The sequence below is a fragment of the Larimichthys crocea genome, unplaced genomic scaffold (genome assembly GCF_000972845.2).
Source record: "Larimichthys crocea isolate SSNF unplaced genomic scaffold, L_crocea_2.0 scaffold82, whole genome shotgun sequence".
In the NCBI taxonomy this organism is placed as follows: domain Eukaryota; kingdom Metazoa; phylum Chordata; class Actinopteri; family Sciaenidae; genus Larimichthys; species Larimichthys crocea.
In genome coordinates, this window is record NW_020860793.1 from 76,265 (window position 1) to 100,674 (window position 24,410).

Below are 24,410 nucleotides of genomic sequence, written 5' to 3' on the forward strand. Positions count from 1 at the left end.
TAGCAGTTATTCAGTTGTTAGTCATTATTAAGGCATGATTTCAGTCAGCAAGTTAGGCACCAAGACAGTCAACAAGGCAGAGCTGTTGAACTAGTCATCCATCCATCCATCCCTCCAGCCAGGCAGCGAGTCAGCTGGTCAGCAAGGGGAGTGGCCTTTTTGCTTTGCTGCCTCCAGCTGAATGGTAGTCAGTCATCCAGTCATCCTGCCTCCCACTCACCCACTCCGTCAGTCAGTCGGTCATCCAGTCGGTGGGTGTAAATGCGGGGCTGCTGGTCAGCTGCTCTGGACGGCTTGTATCTCCCTCAGGATCTCTCACTCTGTTAAATCAGCTGAGGAGCCACTGAGAGGTAAGGAGCTCAGACGCTCAACAGGATGTTTGTTAAGGAATATTTCCGAGCTGTTTGCTGACTTTTGTAGACATGTGACATGCTGCAGGGTGAACCGGGAGAGACGGGGAGGGTTTTACAGATGTGGAGACGAAAACACCCAAAAAAGAGAGTTTTTAACAGAAATATGATATTGTTGCATCTTTGGCTGTGGAACGTAATCACACCCTTTTCTACAAGTTGATAATTGTCAGTGTGTGGTCGCACTCAGCTGCAACATCCTCCTGTTGTGTGTTGTTGGAGAAGCTGGTCATGAATTTTCTCTCATGCTCGGTCTCATGATGGTGGTGATGTTCTGAAGGAAAGCAGGAAGCTCACAGCTTGTTGTTTTGTTGAGAGATTATTCGGATGGATTTGGTTGCACCAGTTTGACTTTTAGCTGCTGAACAAAGTAAACATAGAGCGAGACTAACCTCAGTGAAATGATGAATTAAATTAATTAATAGCAAGATAATATGAAGATGTTTTGTCAGACTTTGTCAGACAAATTTATACTATCATACAAGGTCCTCTTGTTACAAAGCACATTTTGTAATACTGCAAGAAATACACTTTTTCCCCTCATTTTATTACTGTTATTTATTAACAGTAGCTGTGCAGTAAAAGAGACATCACAAAGACACACAAACGTGAGCTAAGAATTTCAGGAAAGCTGCACCTAAAGAGAAGAAGCTGATCTGTCTTCTTTGAGCCTTTTTAAAAGAGGCAAATGTTTGATAAGCATAAACTTGAGTGTTGTGTAGACAGACTTCTCGATGGTACAGCAGCTTAAAACAAGATTTAAATTCCTGCTGTTGTGTAAAAAAGAAGAAGAAGAAGAACAAAAGACAGCACTTTATATCTTTTTAGGGCATGTTCACTTTTGCATTTAAAGGACCTTGCAGGGTAAGTTGAGTCAGTGGGAGTCAATGGTGAATAATGTCTTTTAGAAATGTTGTGGGAACTTCATGTATTGTTTGGGAATGAAAATGACATGTTTAAAGAACAGACTATGTGAGTGATCTCACCCGCAGGTTTCCAAAGCGCTGATTTGAAGCCCAAAATATGCGGCCCTGACCGCCGGCATGTTGGCTCTACTGCTTTTTCCACCTCCTGGCTAATTGAAATATCGGCAAAGAGTAGTTAACCAGGTAGTCCTGCATAACCAAATATTTTGCAAGAACAAACGGATTCATTTTGCTGTGTCAATTGATGATGTCATCACTGGATCGCTGAAGAATTAGTTTCCTAGTTTCATTCCAGGAAAGCAGCGAAACACATGAATAGACCGATACCAAGGATAGGGGCGGCTGTGGCTCAGAGGTAGAGCGTGTCGTCCACTAATCAGATGATCGGCGGTTTGATCCCCAGCTCCTCCAGTCTGCATGTATACTGAACCCCAAATTGCTTGTGTGAATGTGTATGAATGGTTAGCTCATGTTGAGCAGTTGGCACCTTGCGTGGCAGCCAATGCCATCAGTGTATGAATGGGTGAATGAGATGTAAAAGCGCTTTGAGTGGTCGGAAGACTAGAAAGGCGCTATATAAGTACAGTCCATTTACCATTTACCAAATTTGTTATGCTGTATTGATGTATAGCTAAAGCCTGCTAGCTTATTCTTAAGACCACATCACCACATCAGTGGGTGACTTGGTCCTTCATTGCCATGAATGCAGTCAGTCCCAAATACAACGTCCTGCTGCCATAAATACTCACTAGAGTACACGTGTATTAATCCACTGCTGAAAATATTCCCTATCAATTAAACTACTGTTTTTCTCGTTTGAGTGATGTTAAGGCTAAAAACTACAGTGCCAGCTGTTTTGTAAAAATTCTGAGTCATTTCTAAAAATGAAATCACATTTACATTTACATTTAACATTTGTGAGCTGCTTTAAAAGATTTATGTTTTCAGAAGGAGCTGATGGTTTTGGGACTGAGAGCAAGAGAAAGTAAGGTTGTCAGAGTGCTGAGAGACAGAATAACACATGACTGGTTTAGCTCTTTTTATTGGATTTGTCGCCATTAAGAAAAAAAAAAGACAAACATCAGCCAACCTAAATCATTTGTGAGCTAATTTGATAAATGTGTGTCACCAGACTTGACGTATAACACAGTAAATCACTGTTGAATCTATCTCTCATTGGGGATGTTACAGTTACAACTGAATTTGTACTCTAGTCAGGTTTCTCTGATGTTTGGAATATTTAGTTATCGACCAGGGCACACTCTTTCATGTTTGAATATGATGTGAACTGCACTGAAAGTCTAAGAAAAGCCAAACCCAGTTGCTTTGTTTAAACAGTGTGACCTTGAAACTGGTTTGACTGCAGAGGAATAATATTGTCATTTTAATATTGTCATTTAGACATTTCCTTATTCATGATTTATAGCAGAGAAGGTAAATATTTAACTTAAGCATGTGTGTGTAATGGTAAAAACACTGAAGCCATTTTGAAAAATTTAGAATAACAATAAGTGTGTTTCTAGTTTGTGAAACCCCCTGCGGTTAGCCAACACTAAGCCATCTAAGTATTGTCATCTTGCTCTTGGCCAAATTTTGAAGCACTAAAAGAAAGGAAAAACATGTTAAGGATTTAAAAATGCCATTATTAATCATCCTCGCAGGCTTATTTTTATCAATAAACCCACTTTATTAATAATGGAAGACCTACTTTCTACTATAATGAGGTTTTATTGAGTCCAATTTTAGCCAGCTTTCCAGAACTAATGCCTAAAAGACTCAACATTTTTAGACTTAAAGTTAAAAATGTCACACAGTGAAACACTTGATTGACAGACCAGTTACCAAAGTGTCAGCTGTAGTTGTGTCAAACAGCTTCCTTTGTTTTTGAAGAAGTCGTATGTTAAACTCATAGCCCCCTTTCTCCTCTCTGTGTCTGACTTTAATGAGTCCGGCATGTGACGTATTAGTAAAACTGCCTTCTGTCTATTCATAGTGGAGGACAGAGAAGTGTGGACATTGTAGACATTGTATAGTGGAGTATTTCCATTAATTATACCTTTACAAACTCAGCACTGACACAACCATATCACCATGGGCATATAAATATGCAACAGGCTACATAGGTAGAAGCATCAGAAAATCAGTAAGGTCATCAGATTTGACTGCAATCTTCAGTTCACCTAAAAAAAAAAAAGTTATAATTCTCTTCACTGTCAGTATTCAGACTCATGCCCGTGCCTGTGTGTGGTTCTGTTTTCCTGACATTTGGGTTTTCACTGATGATTGTGGACAGTGTGGTGTGTAAACCATTTCCTGTGGGCAGTAAGTAATCCACAGAGCAGGATATCAGCATCAGCAGCTAACGTCTGCAGAGGAACTATCCCTGCTAGCTGTCATATTTAATCTCATAGTAGCAGCTTAATACCTTATTGTGAAATACAATCTGGACTGAATGTTCAAGTCAAAGATGCTTAAAAATTCAAGAAAAACTTGAACATCAGGACAACTAAGGATTCTTTTTCCTGGTGTATTTTAGATAAATTAGACGCTTACATCACTTGACTGATACATAACTATGATCAGTTTCTTTCAGGCTCAATTGTTTGTCTTTTGAAGAATTGAAAGTTTAAAGAATTGAAAATAGTCGACATAAATTAAACTACTGCATTTCCTGTTTAAGAAATGAATGCAAAAAACTACATTACCCAACTATTGTGAGTCAAACAATCAAACATTTGTGAGCTATTTTGAAAAGACCTTCTCATTTTCTAAAGGAACTGCTGATTCATTCAGTCCTTTCCTTTAACTTTGAACTTGAAGTTCATTGTACCAGACATATCATGTAACACACTAATTATACTGTTGAACTCACCTGTTGTTGATGATGTATAAAACTAATGAATTGAACAACAGTTAGAGCTGAGTTTGGTTCTTGTTTTCTATATTTAATCATCATCCAGGGCACACTAAGAAAAACCAAACCCAGTTTCTTTGGTTAAACCGTGTGATCTTAAAACTGGTTTGACTGCAGAGGAATAATGTATCATTTTAATATTGTCATTTAAATTTTGTCATTTGAAGCGCAAATGCAGCATTCACACCATGTGACCGAAAGTGTTGATGTGAAATTTCTGTGTGCGTACGAGTGAACACCAACGCACATGCGGTGTCATCTGATTCTGACTGTAACGGCGATATTTAAATATCACTCATGCAACAAATATTACAGATGTATTTATTTTGAGGCGCAGTTTTGCTGTTTGTTGTCTCTGTTTTTTAGATGATAAAAAGTGATAAAACTCACTCATGCACTCTGAACCCTACACTGTTGTCTTTCATGTCAAATTAGTGACAGGATGAACCAGTAACTTGGGGTCAAAGGTTAAAAGATTTCCAATTTCCCTCGCAGACACCATTCAGTGATCGAAAGTGATGAGATTAATTATGCCAAAGTGAAATGACAGTTTGAAACTGTTATATCCTTGTAAACTCTCATAGTCTTGGATTTGAGTGACTGTGAACATCTTACATGATGATGCACAGTATATTTGTGTATATGTTTGTATATGTATTTCATAGTTGGTCAGTCGGCCTGTGCCTTCAGAAAGGGCAGTTTCTGAAGGCAAAGATGATGTTTGGAGGTTTTAGAGATTACAAATTGACACAGTTGATTAAATGGAGTATTGTTCTTGTGGATAAATTTGATTGGTTTCTCTCTGTCTTTAGCATGGAGTCTACATGAGACCGTGTTAGATTTGGTTCTACTAAAACAACAGAATAAATAGCTAGTAGAAATATACCATCACTTTCTATGTAACAGCCGAATGTTATGGAATGTTCTATCCTTAAGTTACACAAGGTCACGTGTGGGCCTTGAGGTCCTCAGCAGTATTAGTTGTTTGGCTTTGATTGGGAACAGTAGGTGCCAGCCTATCTGAACACTGTGGTGGCCAGGGTCGAAGAGACCTATTGCTGCCTTCCTAGACATAATAGATAGCTTGCCATTGACGTTCCAATCTGCATAAACAGACATCTGTGTCTCCAGACTAGAATGTGCTGACAATAACACCTCCATGGGTAAAAACATTCTCTTTGACTAATTCTGGGCGTATAGTATTTGTAGTGTTATCTTGAGGTTTAAAGTCTATCCACCAGGATGAGACCGACTCAGGCACTGCTGATACTTTGAGAGTGTCTCTAATTCTCCTTGGCCAATCATCAATAAATATTACAGCATAAGACATCAGAGGCTCCTGAACACTTTCTTCCCTCCTGAACTCAACATTGACCTTTGACTTCAGCAATTTCTCCACAACACCGACCATCGAGCTCCACCAGCTCTTGGAATTTAACACGCGAAAACTGTAAACAGCAGGGATCACGAGAACCTAAAACGGTTTCAGAAACAGCTTGCACAAAGAAACCCTTAATTAGATTGAGGCAGCAGCAAACCAGGGTTGTAGTGATTATTAGATTTTGCACACAGTGAACGCTTCTGCTTGGTATGCAGACTTCAGTCACATGGAAAAACAGTTTTTTTGGGACTGAATTTAAGGACAGAAAATGTAAAAACAGAAGCATGCAAATCAAACATAATATGAGCCACTAAACAGTGTAACGTCATGCCAATGATAAAAACATTGAAAGTGAAGATACTCTAGCAGTGAAGCATTGAGACCGAACAATTTTGCCTCAAGACGCAGCATACCGGAGAGCACAGCAGACCCTCCAGCTGGTCATGATGGCGTGTGTTTTACTGCTCCACTGTGACCACAAATTCAGTCAGCTGACTGATCACATGTTCTCCATCTCAGTGCAAGGAAACAGAGTGAATTTAAGGCAAACAACTGAGCAGAATATGGGAGAGAACAGTCAAACAAGAGTCAAATACAGAAGGAATGTGCTGTGCAGAACAGAACTGAGAAGAGCGCAGACTGGACCTAATTAAGTTGAGTACAAACAGAATAGATGATTAAACGTTCAACAAACAAGACCTGTTTAGGAAACCATTGTAATAAAGAAGATGACAGCATAAGTCTAATATGTTCCCAAAGTTTACAGAAAGTGTCCGCATGAGTGTACTTGGTAAAATACAGATACAATTATAAAATTGTGCCACAATTTATTGGAAGAACATTCTTGGTTTAAAGCTAAATATTATTCCTTCCTAGCAGGAAAAAGTCAAGGGATTGAATAAACTAATGTGTTACTATTGTGTGTGTTGATATTTTTAATATGACCACCTGGAAACCAAAAGGGAGGCACAGGAGGTTTATTGGAACACCGAAAATAACCAACAGTTATGCCATAATACCTGTCATGTCAAACCCAGAAGATGCTTTGTCGACCAATAGCTTCTCACACATGACCAGAGACAATAAATGGAATTCTAAATCTGACACTCAAAGGAGAGAGGAGATGCATTAGCATCCATTTTGTTTGACAGCAGGTGTTATATGTATTAGATGTACAATTCTAAACTGAGTAGATTACATTTAGCTATTTTCATAGCATTTCCTCCCCATCTAGGTCGTTAATAGCGATGCCCAAGTCTGTCTCCCAGGCTTGTGTATAACTTCAGGTTACAGAGGAGTTGGTATTTAGGGCTCTATTACACTAATGCTTTTTTAAAACATACTTATAAAACCAATACAAGACAATTTCTACATGTTAGGTGGCACTATTGGTTGTTAATGTGGTATCTTTTTGATGAAGTAGTCTCTGAATAGCTAAAATAAATAACATTCCTGTAAGCCATAGCTGCTGAAAGGATACTGTAATAAGGTCTGGCCATCAACTAGATCTCCAAGCTTTGTAAGACCCTGACCCTGAGGAGTAAGAGGGGATGTTAACTGAACATGATCCTCTATAGAATAGATTGGCCCCTGGTGTTGTGTATACTGGCTCACTAATATGACTTACTGTACTGTGGACAGTCAAATGGAAAGAGCCATATCCATACAGACGGACATGCTTCCACCATGTAAGAAGAAGCGTTACCGCAGGTCCTTCATTCCAACAGCTGTCAGACTCTATAACATCAACATGACTTCCTGACTTTTTTTCTATATATTTCTTATTTATGAATAATTTCTTATAGACTTACTGTGTTATTAGCAACATTATTAGTCATACCTGTACTGTCATCAACCAAGTTTTCTGAGTTTCCAAAGCCAGTTCCAGTTCGGATCCTGTCCACGTTGGCAAAACACCCAGATTTGCAAAGAGACCGATTCAATCAACCTTTATCCCTCCTCGCTCTTTTACATTATTTATCCAGTCAAAGATTAGAGGAAGACCACAGCTAACAACCACAAGTGGACCATGTGCTTGTACTTCAATAAGAATGCTAGAGTGGTCAGTCATCTAAAATAAAATACTCTAGCTGTTCATTTGATGTGAATTCCAGTTTTCAGAATTTAAACACAGCCTCTCTTTTTCTATTCAGTAAGTGTTTGTGATATAATAGCTACGATGCACTCAGCTATCCCACACTTGCTTGTTTGTTTTTCACCACAGCTAGTCCACAACTATAAAAAATATAAAAAGGGATTAAACCAAAAAGAATTTGGACTATTGGAATCATAAGACCTGCAGGTTTGTGGCACAATGCTCCTTAGTGTTCACCCACATTATTTTGAAGTTCAGTGTTCTGTTCTGATTGTATTTGCTCAAGTTTAATGTGGCTGTATTCAGTAGAATTTCAGTCCCGCACTTGAATGTGTTTCGTTATTTCTATCAAGACAGAAGTATGACTCGATAGAGCCCCCTGTGTGTTTGCAGTCTCCAATTTATTTTGTGGGATTGGGTAAGATGTAGGGCTGGGGAAGTTGGAGGATCGCCAGACCCAGTGAATGAGTGATAAGAACTACAGAATTATTCTTCTGTATTGGAAAAAAACATCACTTTCTGTGTGGCAGCAAAGCACCAGATTGCTTTCATGAACTAGATAAGTCGTGAGCTGGATCTCACAGACAGAGAACAGTAGAACATATTGGTTTTGATTGAAATGTCACAGGTTTTTACTGCAGTACTGTAAACACAATCTGTTCAGTCACTGGTCCTTATGTGTAGTTGTTGAGACACAAGTAGGCCATTTCATTATTGGGCTTTAGCTCAAAGAACTGAGCAACTAGCAAAACTGTACACATTTTCCACCTGATGATCACCCTGGTTGAAAGGTCAGGTCATCAATCATCATCATCATTAGGATTCATCCTCTGGAGACCAAGAGTATCCACAAGAAATCATGTCTCATGTATCATCTGGACAAGAGTTTGGCAATACTGTAACTTGATTTGGTGCCAGTTGAATGGATGAAAGGACAGACCAGTCATCATCATCTTCTCACCCGTGCTTGATTGTTGTGTCATTAATATAATTTAGATAACCAGTGCTTTTTAATATCTCAGTCTTGTTCTAGACCTGCTATACAGGCATATATCTCCATCGTTGATCTCGTCATCGCTCCTCTTCTGCCTCCCAGTATCCCATTATCCATGCTGACCTTTCAGATCCAGCTGTGTGTGCTGTCTGTAAAGATGTTAGCCAACCTCGTGCTGTGGGATTAGGGAGCGATAGAGGAAGCCCTGGTGGGACTCACAGATGGATAAATAAATAAATACAGTACACCTGTGTCGTATCTTATCTGATCCATTGCCAGAAGCCTCTGTGGTTCCACTTTAAAACCAGTTTTGGACAGAGCAAGCTTTCGTGACCAATCATGTGTTCACAGTAATTGCAGTTTTTGTGGCGAGTAGCAATACACCCGAGGCCGCCTGACTGTTTAGATTCACTTCATTGATCTTTCTGCTGGGTTGTCTTAAATGTGCCTCACTGTTTTGCTAAGTGGGTCTGAAATGCTAAAAGGTTTTGGGCAATCTAGAACCTGGAGAACGCCCGGACAAATTGGATAATCAAGGGTCAATCTTCATCCATGTAAGCGGTTATTGATCATTGACTCTGGAGAATAGATTGGTTAATGACAAAGGCCCTCAGCAGAGTCCACACAACTGATGGAAACCAAATCAGCTGTCTGGTCTGTTTAAGATGATTCATAGGCCGCAACAGTCAAACATAAAGGTCTCCGCCAAATGTCTGCTGACCTTTTTTATAAAACAGATTATCGGGCAACAGGTTTTTAAACAACAGCTTGAGAAGATATGTCTGAAATACGTACAACTTGTTTTCATCCAAGCAACAAAATCGATCTTTCTCATTTTGTATGTCAAGAGCTGAACATCTCCACCTGTAGCCAAGTTGTTGTTGTCATGATAAATAAAGCCAGGTTCAGAGTTGAATCAAACTACCTCTACTTGTCCTCATGCCTTGTTTCTATAATCCTTATGTTATCCATGATTTGCCTTTTTAAAGACATGGTGCCTAACTCTCATGATTTGAGTGTATTTGACTTCTCTCTGCTGCGTTCAGTAGTAGAATGAAAATCTTTAAATATATATATATATATATATATATATATCAATGTAGCTTTTCTTGGGATGTTTCTCTGTCCCAACCAGTCTTGTTAGATTTAAAAACTAACCTGAAAGACTGTACTGATTATGTGGAAGCGTTTAACTGGTGGACCCCTTTTAAATTCCACCAAAACCCTCCTGTCATTTTTAGCTGTGAAGACTAACATGTTGCTGCATGTTTGTTTTTTTTTTGTTGCTCAGCGTAATCTGGTCTTCTGAGAATAAATTTAATTTGAAAATCTAATTTGGATTTGGATGAAAATGTATTAAACTGATATGAATTATTTATTGATTAAATTAAAGGATCAAAGTTGCATTATGTATAAAGATCTAATGAATCCCTATGATACAACACCCTCTTTTCTCATCAGCAGTCATTTTTAGATAATGAGGAATCGAGGGTAACAGGGTAAGTACCGCGGGTTGTTTCTCTCTCTCCCTCTCTAGTATAGACTATCCAAAGATTGGATTGAAAAACAATTTCATGAAAAGTAATGAACAATCATCTTTGTTCCTCTGTCTCTTGAATTATTTTCCAGCCTGAATCATTAAGACTTGAGAACCTCTCTTCAAACCAGATTACTGTTAATTCGTTATGATTATAGTAATAGTTTATTCATTAAGTAGCTTACTTGTTATGCAAGAAGCAAAGAAGACAAGACATAAGAAACATTAAAACAGCTACATGTGATAAAAAATACAGTAAACAGCTGTATAGAAAAGACAACTCACAATAAATGAAATGGTCTGGAAATTCATGGTCCTCAGAATGACTAATGACTTTGGTGATCCCTTGACATTTCTTCTAGTGCCATCAGCATGTCAAAATGTTTATTTGCCAATACAATACTGCAAAATGAATGATGCTGAGTGAGTTAATTAAGTTCAGAGTTGGGCTTTAAGTCAGTGCTTGAAATTAAGGACGTTCCATTGTCGGAGGGGTAATAAAAACAGCACCTGGGACACAGACAATGTTTTGGGATGATTCTGGAACAGTAGAGAAGTCAGGATTTGGAATCAGGTTTGTATTTGGACTGCTATGTTCACTGTGATGCATTTATTGATCAAACCATTAGAAATAAAGAAGAAACAATAACTCAACCAATGACGCACTTATTGAATGTATAGATCAAACCATCAAACTCAACCAACTGATCGTCTCAATAGATGTTCTCAATTTCTTTTTCTTCCTTCATTTTTATAAAATAACACACAATAAGTGTGAATCTGTGAGTTGTCTAAAATCTATAATCATTGCATCCCTGTGTTGTGAACATGCATTTACCAATGCACTGATACAAGCAGTACTAGATTTGTACCAGTACTAAAATGAATTCTAAAAGAGAAAGGCAACTATTGCAATGATGTCCATTAAAATAATCATGCATAGCTCTCTCTCTCTGTTACTGAATTATAGAAATTTGGAGACATTCAGTTGTTAAAAGACGAATTTCTTTACAGACATCAGGCTTCAGCCTTGCTCAAAGATAACACTCAGATATTTAGTGTCTGACTTAAATGAGTAAGGTTGCCCAGGCTGTATTTGCTTTGAAAGGTGTTCAGGACCGGTCACTCCCTCTGCCTTGTCAAAATTAAATTACAGAAGTTAGGGGACATCCAGTCTTTTACATTATGTAAGCAGCTATGGAGTGAAGCCAGCCTGCTAAGGTCAGTGGGTTTGAGTTCTCATCTCATAATGGAGTCATATTTGTACACACTACTTCTTCTCGCTCTGTTCAGATTGAATGCACAGTGTGTAATAAATCTGTGTGTGTTTAGGGCAGCTCAGCACTGAATGGTGGAAATTACACTCAGGGTCTGACGGGAGGATTTATGCTCCTCTTTGGGTGTAGATTTCTCTGGTGTTGGAGCTGATTTATACAGCGGTTCAGTGTAGGATGTGACCTGTTGATTGCAAAAGCACAATGCAATACAAACTACTGTACACTATGTGGATATGCTTCTATATTATCTTTATTTATTATCATTATTATATAATCGTGATGTGCATCCAGTGATGTAGAGCAACAAAATGGTTTTATAAGATCAAAGATACTTTTATATATATCATATGGATTTAAATCAGGTACCACAGAACTGCCTTGGCAAAGCATGGAAAAGCTGGTCCATCTATGTATCAAATATGATTAATGGGGGAAAAATGGAGTCAAGCAGACATTGAGCCCCTGCCCTTGCTATGCTACAGAATGACGAGGAAGGTTTGGGGTTTATGACACAATGCCTATAGAGGTGGCAGGGTCGGCCGTTATGTCTGTTGCTCCGTCAGTCAGTGTACTAATTTTGTTCAGACTGAAATCTCATCATCCTACAAAACTAATGACACACCCATCAGCCTTGCTGTACATTGTGTTTAGTGCTATTAATCAAATGCAAGCATGCTAGAAGATCAACAGGATACTCCCCTCACTTGTTCAGCATTTAGCTCAGTCACCACTATATTAAGTACACCCACACAGAGCTGTCAGCATGGCAAGTACAAGCAAACATGACACTTGTTTGCTCGTACTTTATTTAGAATGCTCTGCCAGCTCGTCATATATTTATCAAACCACTATGAGACAAATATCTGGGAACTGATGGGACCAGTTTTTTTCCATAACAGGAAGTCACTGTTTTAAATGTGCAAGTGTTGTGGAGCTCTGAGGTCATTCAGTGACATCATGAAGTTGCAGATATAGAGGAACATGCTGCTTCATATCTGATGCTTTAGGTGTTAATGTGGTTTCTTTGTGATATGATATAATGTAAGTATGTGTATGTAATGTAATGTAAGGTGTAATGCAGTGTAAAGGTCCGTGCTGTGTATTTATGGTATCTATTTATCTATATTGTGGATGTATACAGTGTGTCATGCTTTAGGAACTTATAATAATACTAAATGAAACTGTTAATATTCAATAAGAGAGTGACTGTACGTGAGCATGTCTTCAGAACTTTTTATTAATCTGCAGACTTTGCGTGACAGGATGTGACTGGAAGTAGTGGTGGCAGATGTGAACGATAAGAAAGGAGGAAGAGCATAACACAACTTCCTGGTAGACGTTCTGATAGTGACACTGATAGTGTGTCCTCACACAAACTCTCAAGTCATGTTCAAAGACTTTGTCCTCTCCTTTTTGCACTCTTTCTGTTTGTTTCTTCTCTCCCTCCTGTTGTGGCTGATGGCTCCTGCATTTTTAATGTACCTGTGTGTTTTATGGTTTTGTTCTTGCTTGTTATTGAGAGGTTTAGACTCCGGGGAAAACCTTTTCTACATAACCTGTATGTAACAAAGCTGTGAACCATTTTTTACTTCTAGTTGGCATACGTGCTGGTATTTCTGTTTGTTCTCAGTTGCCACTTTATTAGATACACCTATATCTACAACTTTAGAACAAGTGCGACAAAAACTGAACATTTTAGTAGGAGTAGGATTCATTGTTGGTTGTTGTATCAGACTGCATTAGGTCTTGTGTAGGCTAGCTGTACCTAATGAACTAGCAGCTGGGTCAGTATAAATAAAGTACATACTATGTTGGCGTTTCAGAGGAACACTTTTACAACTATATGCATGTACAGTAAAGTCAATGCAAATGAGTGGATCCACACTGGTGAAGACCAGTCTGTGTTGGTGGGTAAGAACTGCAAATGAAAATTCCCTGAGCGTTCGATCTGAACAAACTTTAAACATTGTTTTTAAAATTAAAGCACAACAACAAAACAAAACCAACAACCAAAGAAGAAGAAACAAAATGTACGACAGTGTACTGTGTCCAAAAGTTTTAGCATGAGGTCAGATGACAGCCTGTCGTCGACCACCTTTAGACAAAACACATGTATTATGCATTATGTTTTTCATAGAACCGGATCCAATGTTTTGTACTACAGCATAATAATGTGGTGTTTGCAGTATGTGACAACCTAATTTCTGGGGATACAAGGAAAATAAAGATATGAGTATAATAACTTAAACGAACAGTTTGTAAGATTAAGCGGCATCTAGTGGTGTAGTTGCAGATTGCAATCTTTTGGTTTCAGCAACAAACGAAAAATGTAAAATGTCAGAATTTAGTTTGTCCATCCAGGGCTACTGTAGAAAATTGGTGGTTCAACATAGTGGACACCATGTAGGAGACACACACACACACACACACACACAAAAGGAAAAATCACTTGGTGCATTCAAACACAGTAACTGGCAGTCAGAATTGACAGGCATGTTGTTTGTTAAATACTTCTTTTTGAACATATGTTCTGAAATATATCTCTACATTATTCTGTTTTATTTGGTTCTGCTGATGGTTGTCAGGGTGGCTGTGGGTTGTGCTGTCAGCTGACCGAGCTGCTGTTCATGGTTTCGGCCCTCAGGGAATAATGACTGACTGACCGACTGATCACACTACAAACATTCCAGGTTTTCTACAAATCAAATCAAATTTTATTTGTATAACCCAAAGTCACAAAATACCTTTGGCTGGGTGGTTAATAACACTTTATTCTTTATTCTGACAAACTCAGAACACAAATTTAATATGGCTTTACACGGACTTTAATAAATTAAATAATATTCCTCCATACATTAAATTATGAATATAAATATTCATAATATTCAAATATATAACAATATTCTAAATAAAGATTTTGTATTCTCAAATTGGCTCTTACAACCATAATTAAGGAGAGAGTGCTGCATAGCACTTTCATTAATGAATGACGACTATGCCATCCACTATATCTATTTCTGATGAGCAAACTGCACAAAAACTGCAAAATAATATTTATTCCAAGAAATGCAATCCTATTTCTGTATATGAACAACATTTTTTTGAATGCTACACCAATAACATGATGACCAGCCAATAATGTCATTATTTTGATTATTATTGGCAAAATGTTACACGTTATTGGTTTTATTACATTTAAAATGGCCCAAATTATTACGTCATTGGCAAGTATTACATTATTGGACTTTATTACATTATCGGTTGCTACAGCATGTAAATATTCTAAAGTTGCTAACTGCATGTTACTGTGGTAAGTTAGTGAGTCATGTATGGGTTTATGGGTAATGGTGTTTGTAAAAGGCTGCTTAAAACATCACATCAGTAAATATGTGTATGTATATACAGTATGACAACCATTGCAGTTTGGATGGTAGAGGACAGGATTGGCTTCTTCTGATATGTTGTGTGTTGTTGAGCAAGACATTGAATGGCTCTTACATTAGGTAGTACGGGGATAAAAGAAGAAGAAGTCAAACATGTAGCAAAAACGAATGTAACATTGTGTGACTAAACTTTCTAGATAACTTTAAATAGCTATACAAACCTAACGTGATTCGAGATATGTTATGGATTGAGTGCTGGTTAAATAAAGTGTAGTACATCTTTTCCCTGTCAGATCAGTGAATAGGTCACTCCCCATTCATGAGGTACAGGGAGTTTATTGTGAGGAGATCAGAGCTCCTGGTTAATCAGTGTTCTCGCTGTAATAAAGCACAGTGTTATACGTGTTTCCTCTCAGCTGAGTGAATTAGAGTCTTATGATCCTCTCTCTAAATGTACCACATTTAGCCATGAGGCAAACAGACCCCAGACTACAACTCAGTGCCTCTCTTGCTTGTTTGCTCGATCTTATACTCCGACGTAAAGACACACTCTCTTCCCACACACACTTAATGCCAGCACACATATAGAAAGTTACAATTTTCCCAGAAAGTCATGTTCTGGTCAGGACGACCCCCTGACCACAGTCCCATTACTCAGCAGTGGGTAGTAAAACACACACACACACACCACACACACACACACACCACACACACACACACACACCACAACACACACACACACACACACATACCCAGAGTGCCGGTACAAATTTCAGCTACAAGTTTCTGTGTGTGTGTCTCTATGTTAACATATGTTGTTTGTTCTCCACAGGTTTATTGCGGTCATCATATGACTGATGGGGATTATGACTACCTTATAAAGCTCCTTGCCCTGGGGGACTCCGGCGTGGGGAAGACCACCTTCCTTTACCGATACACAGACAACAAGTTCAACCCCAAGTTCATCACCACAGTCGGCATCGACTTCAGGGAAAAGAGAGTGGTGAGTTCTGATCCAAGGCAATGGGTGTGTGTGTGGGTGGGGGCGGGTGGTGGGTCGGGTATGTTTGAGATATTTGTGTTTTTAAACACTTAACTTCAATCCAACTAAACAACTTCCGCACACCACTTTAACACAGCAATGATGCAGACTCGGTTGCCATAGTTACGGTGTCATTTGCCCAGGCATTCTTTGGGCTGTACTTATCAAAGAAAAAACAGTGCGTCAGGTCAGGTCTGGGATTTTCTGCTGCTTTTCCTCACAGCTGCTGCTGAGCTGAGTCACAATCATTATTCTAACGTGTACAGGAGCTCAAACCTGGGTCAGATCCAGCAATATACCAGGATCAATTATCAGTCAGATGATGGGATGGTACTTTCTAACAAATAATTACTGTGGTATTAAAAAATGGCAGTTCCGTCTTTGCTATTCCAGTTTGCTAAAGTGAAACATCGTGGTCTTTGCCTCAATCTCTGATGCTGTCATGGGCAATCAGGGGTTAGAGCAAGGTTCCCAAGTTTCAAGAAAAACCTTGACCGCAGGGTTGGAAACCATTGTATGAAGGTTAAAATGAAAACTGTGTGAAGTCTGATAAATTGCTTTGTCTGTTTGAGAAAGAAAAACTCAGCAGGTGTGGAGTTAGAAAGAAGAAGAACTCGGTAGTCTGTTCCTCATCTCTGCTGGAGTCTGATATGAGCACAGCCAACTTGTTTAAAGTTCCAATAAGAGCATATGGACAGAAGTGTCAAAGTCTGGTAGTAGGGATGTCCTGGTCCAGGGGAAGGAATAGTGTAGTTTTGTTTTTTAAGTGGGGTTGAATGACGTATTACCATAGTCAGTCTGTTACCTACAATAGAAGCAGACAGGAGGACCTTAGCATAGCACTGCCATGGATGGGGTTGGCAACAAAACATATTTTAACCACTAAAAAAATCAGTTATATATATCTACTTCCAAAGCCACCTGACTTAATTGACAAAAATATATGCAAGTTAAAATAATGCTTTTTTTCAATGAAGTCTGTTGGCTTTGAAGAGAGCAGAGACTATTATAAACACTTCAGCTTCCCATTGAAAGGGCTGTGCGATGGCAAGGTAAAGACATTCTAAATATAGTATAATGCTTACACTGGTATTGATTTTGTTTTAGGTGAAAAACTGTTTGCTATTGTCCATGGCATTGTTTAGGATGTGTTAAATAGTGCGTTTTAGGGAACAGATTGTAACTTTGCACAGAGCAGCAGTGAGCTGCAGCTCCACATAAATGAACAATAACTGGTGTAATAACTTTGACAGCCACCTTTCTAGTGTATATTTCATACTCAAAGGATTGAGTACCCGCTTTAACTGTTAATAAGATTTAGTTCTGTTGCTGTAATCTTTCATGAAAAAATCCAGACGTCTGAGTGTAAGAGCAGTTTTCTGAATCAGAGAGTGGGCGAGCTTTGGTTTGGTCAGTCCTTCGCACGACGGATATACTTTACGGACAATGCCGCTTAATCCCACTGCTCCGGATGACTCATAGGATTGATCATTGCTCCTCACCTCCTCTGTGTGTCTGTCGTGTGTGTGTGTGTGTGTGTGTTAAGATCACACCACATTTTCAAGAGTCAAACAGAAGCAGACATGTGTGATCACAGCTGTAGTTCAATGATGTCAGTGGCTCGTCCTCAGGGCCACCGACCAGACAAAAGTCACATGACTCCCAAACAGGAAGTTTATTAGATGGTTTGGTAAGCTGTGCTGAAGCCAAATCTCTGCACATTGAGATAAATATAGTGAACATATTTTTTTTTATTTAAAGACTGTATTGATTAGATTGAAGCAGCTAATGGACTCAAACTAAACACCCAATTCACTTCATGAGATAACTTCCTGGGTGAACGTACATGTACCTTAACTCAAATCATGACTTTTTCAACTCTAACCAAAGAGGTTTGGGCCTAAACATGTGTCCATGTAGTAGGTGTATCCTGTAGGACAAGGACTTGACAACAGCTTAGGTGTTAATGCAGGGTGCGCCGACAAAACAATGCATTCCGTCAGTAAGGTGAACATCATCTGGCTGTTGCATGCAAATGCACATTCCTGGGTGGTTGCTTTGTAACGACTGACAGTATATAGAATGACAATGTAAGTGTGGCATCACCCAGAGGTTTCTGAGCCACTTTGAGCCTGAAAATCACCCTCCAGTACAGTGTTTGTGGAGGGGGAAATAGCATAGAGACCAAAACAGTTGTACCAGGCTGAAACAGTTTTACTGCTGTGAAGTTGGACATTTCAACATGGGGACTTACAGTAAGGAGACTGATTTGTTTGTAGCCAGCCTCAAGTGGACATGTGAGAAACTGCTGTTGTGGTGCTTCCGCGTTGGCTGCTGTTGACCTCCATAGAGGATGTGCCATTTTTTGCAAAGCAAAAGATAAAGCAAATGCCACCATGACAACTTCAGTAGTAAAAATCCGTTCTGTGAGCATTACATTCATCGTTACTCAAGCGGGATTTCCTGGATAAGATTTTATGTCACCACCAACGCAGCTCCCTGCATTGTTTTTTTCGGCTGAAGACAAAAATGAGCCTCTCAGCTTGAACCCCCCCCGAAGGGGCTTGTAGAGATTTGCAGAATCAGTAACATCCCTAAATCACATCTCTTAAGTCACCACTATTTTCCAGTTCTAATACGTTTTATCTGTTTTATCTTGTTTTATGGGGGGGGGGGGGGGGGTTATTTGATACCTATAGATATATTACCTTTCTGCAGGAAAAACTGCAATTCAGCATAATAAAAATATCTATATTTGCAGTTTTGTTTCTTTCCTAGTTCAAAGCCATCTACTTTTCTCTTAGATGTTTAGTTAGGCTTTGTTACTGCAAAAAATACAGTATGCAGTCCAGTCCATTCAGACCTGCCATACCTTGAACACCCATCCTTTTTCCAGCATGTTTAGTTTCGGGATACTTGGTGATTTCATTAATGTAATACCTTCATAGTATTTTATTTTTTTATTTGCAGAGCTGTTTATGTGAAGACATTTAACATTGATGCTTATGAAAAGTTTTTTTTCACTTCACAAATGTGATTATACTCTGCAAAGAAAGGTATGGATGTATCACAGATGTAAACCCCAAGAACAAACTGCACCACAGGTCTCACTAAGAGGACTCACACTGTCACATTATACAAGTGCCATCGTAACTGAGAGTCAGTTATCACCTGGAAAATTGAACTGAAAACACCCAGAGTGCAGACTAAGTGCTCTGAACTCGATCGGCGTGAACGCTGCTTTAAAGAGTCGGAGAACGTGACAGAGTGTCTCATCTGGAAGAGTCAGAGGTGTGAATGAGCCCAGAGGCTTCCCGCAGAGTCTCAAACACAACCAGCTGCAGACACGACAGTCCATCATGACAGGAGTCAGGATCGCTGTCCAGATCACGGCTGGTCTGTTAGTCAGACAGCTGAGATACTCGCAACAGTGAAAGTGGTGGAGAGGGTGTTACTGGTGCCATGTTCTTCACGTACCGATGAGATGATGAAATATGATCCTGGAGGTTCTGTGTTAGTAACAGATCCTTGAGTTTAAAAGGCTGTGCAGATATAAAACACTGCACAAGTGCTTTATAATACTTAACGAAAGGTTTTACAATTGTAGAAAGGTGTCACACCAACAATCTTTCCCTCCGCTGCCGCCAAGAAAACAGAATTACAACCTTTCAAAGTGATCTTCCATGAATATGCAACATAGCTAAACCTTTTTGAGACTGGCAATGACCCAAACACAACGTAAAAACATTTATTGAAACATCATATCAACAAAAAGACAGTGGAAGGAGAATAAATCTGTACATCTTGCACCACCTCAAGGCTGTCATTGTTATGCATATTAAAAAAATACAGGTAATCCCACACTACTTGACGTCAGCCTGATATCTGCAGACAGCCGACCAGTTAGCGTTAGCTAGTCAGCAGGCAGAGCAGACTGGACTCAGTAGAATCAGCACACTGTTCAGACGAGTCCCGTGACTTCACATCTCATAAAAACGTCGCAAACAACAACCGAGAGTTCAAAAGAGCATGCAGTCTTTCAGCTCTTCTTGCACGTATTTGCAGGGCGTGGAGTTACTTTGCAATATAGTCAGTTATGAATTCAATTAGTAATTAGTAACAAAATCTGTGGTATTACAATACAAATAAATCCCATCTGAACACTTTGGGATTATTCAAAATCAAACATTGAAAATATGGCATCTTAACTGTTCTTTTAATATACACAAATCACAAAAAAAAAATGGACGCAGCCACAAAACCCTGAGTTCTACAAACATTATTTTTGTTTTTAAACATCTCAAAACATGTTCATTGCAAATATGTTCAAAGTTCTAATCAAATGACTTGTATGAAGACAGTCGTCCTCGCAAACGCGGTTCACTTTTTGCGGACTCGCTGTTTCGGGATTTTTTTTGTGTAATTTTGCATTCTTTTTTTTACAGCGTACTGTACAGTATGAACGCGCATTGTGTTCTGCGTCCTAAATTGGCTAAGGGAGTACTGTACAAAATGCCGGTAAAAGGTGTATAAAAGTGTGTGGTTTAGGGGTTTTTACGGCCTTAATAATTGTTAACCTTACTTCGTGGATTTCGTTTATTGCAGGTTATTTTTAGAACGCATCCCCCGCGATAAATGAGGGACCACTATATTGCTGCTAATGTTTTAATCAAAGGCTGCGTGGACGAGCGCTCAACATTGTTCTTCCATTTTTAATGTAAATAAAATTGAATAAAAACATTATCCAGGAATCATCATTAACAATAAAAACAAACTTAGTTAGGTCACCATTACTACAACTAGCACCTGAGAGGTGTAATTTAAGACATAACCTTGGTAATGTAACATATATCTGAACACACATTTTCAACATAATCTGGGCTGATTTTTGCAATCTAACAACATAACCCTGATTAATAAATCTACCTGTTTGTTTGATTGGACTGTGAAGAGTGTTGTAGATGACAGTTTTATGATGGATATCGACATTAAAATCCTGTGACTGCAATAAATCCCTCTTTATACAGGTTATATGTTCAGATGCTTTGAAGCTGATGTAGAGGAGGTGTTGCTTCAACTTTATGGTCATTCTGGGGCTGTTGAATGTGATGCTTTACGCCGAGAGGTCTTTCTACTAATTGTTCATTCCATTTCTCCAAATGAGAAAGAAACACCCCTCATCATCCTCCGTGAACTAAACACTAAACAAAGTGTTGTTTGTTTCTCCTCAGGTGTACACGGCATCCAACCCCAATGGGACGACCACAGGGAAAACCTTCAAGGTTCACCTCAGCTCTGGGACACAGCTGGACAGGAGAGGTGGGCTGCTCGTCATACGGGGACGGAGTCTTTATTTTTCCATTTTACAACTGGCTGCTCACATTCTCTATACTGAGTCCACTTTTTTACAACAAAACCGGAGGTCTCTTTAGAAACACAAGTGTGTCTTGATGGAAAGAAAATTAAGACTGAAGAAGAATGTTTTGCTTGATTGACATCTCATTTTCTATTCTGACCTTAAAATGTCACATTGCCACATCGTGGTCATAGTCAACATATGGCTTGTTGGTTTTACTCAAAACGTGAGATGTGTAAACTGAAATGTAGCAGGTGTATTCAGATTGAATGTTTCAGGGAGAAAACAACAGATCAGTCCCAGTGACATATGTGTGTGTATAAGTGTATATGTGTGTCTTCTTACCCATATATACATGTGTCTGTCACATATATGTTGGGCAGTCTGTAATTGGATCTGGCCTTGATCTGTTGAATGTGTTTGTAAAAGCCGCGATGACTCATTGCAGGATGAGTCATTGCTAGTTACATAATTTCAACTACTTCCTTCAGCTCAGTTTAACGCAGCAAATTCCTATTTTATAAACTAACCATTTTGATTGAGCACCTAGTCGTTTTTTTCCATCTGTTTCCATCTGTTACATATTTGCCAATAAAGCTTCATCAGTAATGTTTACATAAAGTTAAGCTCCTTGTCGGGTGTCACACCCAGAAGGCCAGCATGTCACTGAGCAGACTACTTCACAAAGTCTCATCACAACTGTTGTCGTTAAGCCAATCATAGCTAAGCATTACAGCTGTTTTGCCCTGATTGAAAGTTCTGAATTTATTGGCCATACAAAAAAAACAGGTATAATAACTTTGTTAGAAACTGTTGCATGTCATTCATGTGGAGTTGTTTCTGTTCGCCTGAAGATTTCATCTACCAACATCAGAGAGTCGGGAATTGCTAATACCACGAGGGCTGGACAATAATGGCAAAACAATCATGTATTTTTCTTTATAGTGTTGCAATATGATTCATGATTGGTGGGAAGGATGTTTTGCAATCAGTTTTCATTTCGTTTTAAAAAAATACAGTAGGCCTACACAGGTTTTGTCATTAATGCAGCTGTTTTATGATCGTCTGATCAGGCTGAATGATACTAATGTTATATAACATATTATATTTACCCCAGTTGTAAAGCAGATACATGGCCATTCCTGGAATTTAAGCTTGTGGTTTTAGTGTATTGCTGGTATTTCCACTGTTACTCACATACATCAACATTATCATTTTGCAGACATTTATGAGCACTGTTGTCATCTTTCTTCATGAACTGAAGCCACTCTTTGGACTATTTCTTCTACTGTGACTCGTTTTGTTGCAATTTTCCTGCAGCGTAGACGCCATGAGTTTAACGCATTGAAATGTGCAAGTGACTTTTGCACTTGGTGCATTACATTTGAGAGATAATATTTCTATTAAGTTTTGAACGACAAAAACCTGAGCCCCGTTGTAGAAGTGATGAATATCTTTCATATTTCGAGAGAAAATCGTTTCCTGTGTGTTCCAGGTTCGCAGCCTGACCGGCATTCTTCCGGGATGCCATGGGGTTCTTGCTGATGTTTTATCTCACCAGCCAGCAGAGCTTCCTCAACGTCAGAAACTGGATGAGTAAGTGTCATGTTTTCTTTTTGTGTTTAGATCCTGTATTAATTTAGCTTTAGGGTGACTCTACAGCATTCTCCTGATGTAGTGTTACACGTTCAGCTGTGTAAAAATAAATCTGCACATCTCATTTGTTTGCTGTTTGTTTTATTTGTGTTTGGGAATTCCAGGACGCTACAGGCCAATGCCTACTGTGAGAATCAGATATTGTGTTGGTTGGAAACAAGGCGGACCTGGCCGACCAGCGGGAGGTTTCAGGAGAAACAGGCCAAGGAGCTGGCTGATAAATACGGGTAGGTTTCTTTTACTCTTTTTGTGTTGCATATATTTTAATTGGGGAAAGGATTACTTAATGTTTCTTGACTTAACTTAATATTCATATGCTCTTTTCACTTTTGCTTTAGACTATGCCCACCTGTGATGTTTATTAAATAGTAAAATTCAGTCATAACCACTATGTTATGTAATTTAAAGTCTTTCAGGTCAGCTAACGCACTGTCTAATGGATGTTCCAGAGCTCGGCTTTAAAGTGATGAGACTGTGTATTTGTTATTTTTGCCTTAATAATGGAATAACTTCATACTTCTCTTAGAAACTCTTAATATATTTATATCATGGATGTAGTGTAGCTGGTTGTATGCTCGCAGCCTACAATGCCTGAAAATGGGACAGGTCTCACTATTAGAGAGGCACAAATGATTGTAACGCTGTAGCGGGGCTGCATTAACTGTGTAGGCAGCAGTTATCAGTCTCATGATGAGTCAAGAGAAAGTTCACTTCATCTGAATCTCTGGTCTCTTGAGTCACTTCACCTCCACACAGTCCTGATTTTGCCTAGAAAAGGTGACACGGTTATAAACGTCATCACACACACAAGGACTAAAAACTGCTGTGTCACTTGATACGCAATTAACATCTCAACATCTCTTAAACTGGCAGTTCAACTGCTTTGTCTTGCACTCTTCATTTCGCAGTAAAAATCTACGTAAAGCAATGACAAATATGTTGTTCTGAATTTAACAGACCAAAGGAAAAGACCTAAATTCATGATATCATGGATTTGTAGCCGGCTTCCTTTACCATAAGCAGTAAGTTAAACAGATACATTACAGACACACAGTATGTGACTGTGTGCATTGCTTTCTTAGTAAATGACTTCCGTTAGACACGGTAAAAGTTATTTCCCGGTGTCATTCCAGCTAGCCAGCACAACTGCTGGTCCAGGAAGTATGTAAACTCGCCGGGGAACTTCAAAAAGTTACATCAGATACTGCAAGTTAAAAAGTATAAGCTTTAAGTTTATCTAACAGATTTCAAAACGCGATAATAAAGACAGAAACAACAAACAGGTTTGGGGCTTTTACAACCAATACTTATTTTTAGTAATTTATTTTTTCTGGGCAACGTACAGCCAGGTCAACCAACAAGTAACCTGCCCGACAGCTTGGGGGGGGGGTGTGGCTAAATAGTTGTGACTCACAACCATATGAAAGCCTGATGGCCAA

General features: G+C 39.0%; 1 protein-coding gene and 1 pseudogene across 3 annotated transcripts in view; both read left to right on the forward strand.

Moving 5' to 3' along the window:
- rab27b (RAB27B, member RAS oncogene family) overlaps positions 1-24,410 on the forward strand; it is a 75,245-nt gene that overhangs the window by 35,049 nt on the left and 15,786 nt on the right. The window contains exon 1 of one of the 3 annotated variants that reach the window (XM_019276211.2): positions 224-350. The exons of the other annotated variants lie outside the window; for them this stretch is intronic. The gene's annotated coding sequence lies outside the window, so the exon portion shown is untranslated. Of the gene's footprint in view, positions 1-223; positions 351-24,410 lie in introns of those variants that run through there. 3 annotated transcript variants of the gene reach the window in all.
- Positions 216-23,202, forward strand: LOC113745491 (ras-related protein Rab-27B-like; annotated as a pseudogene).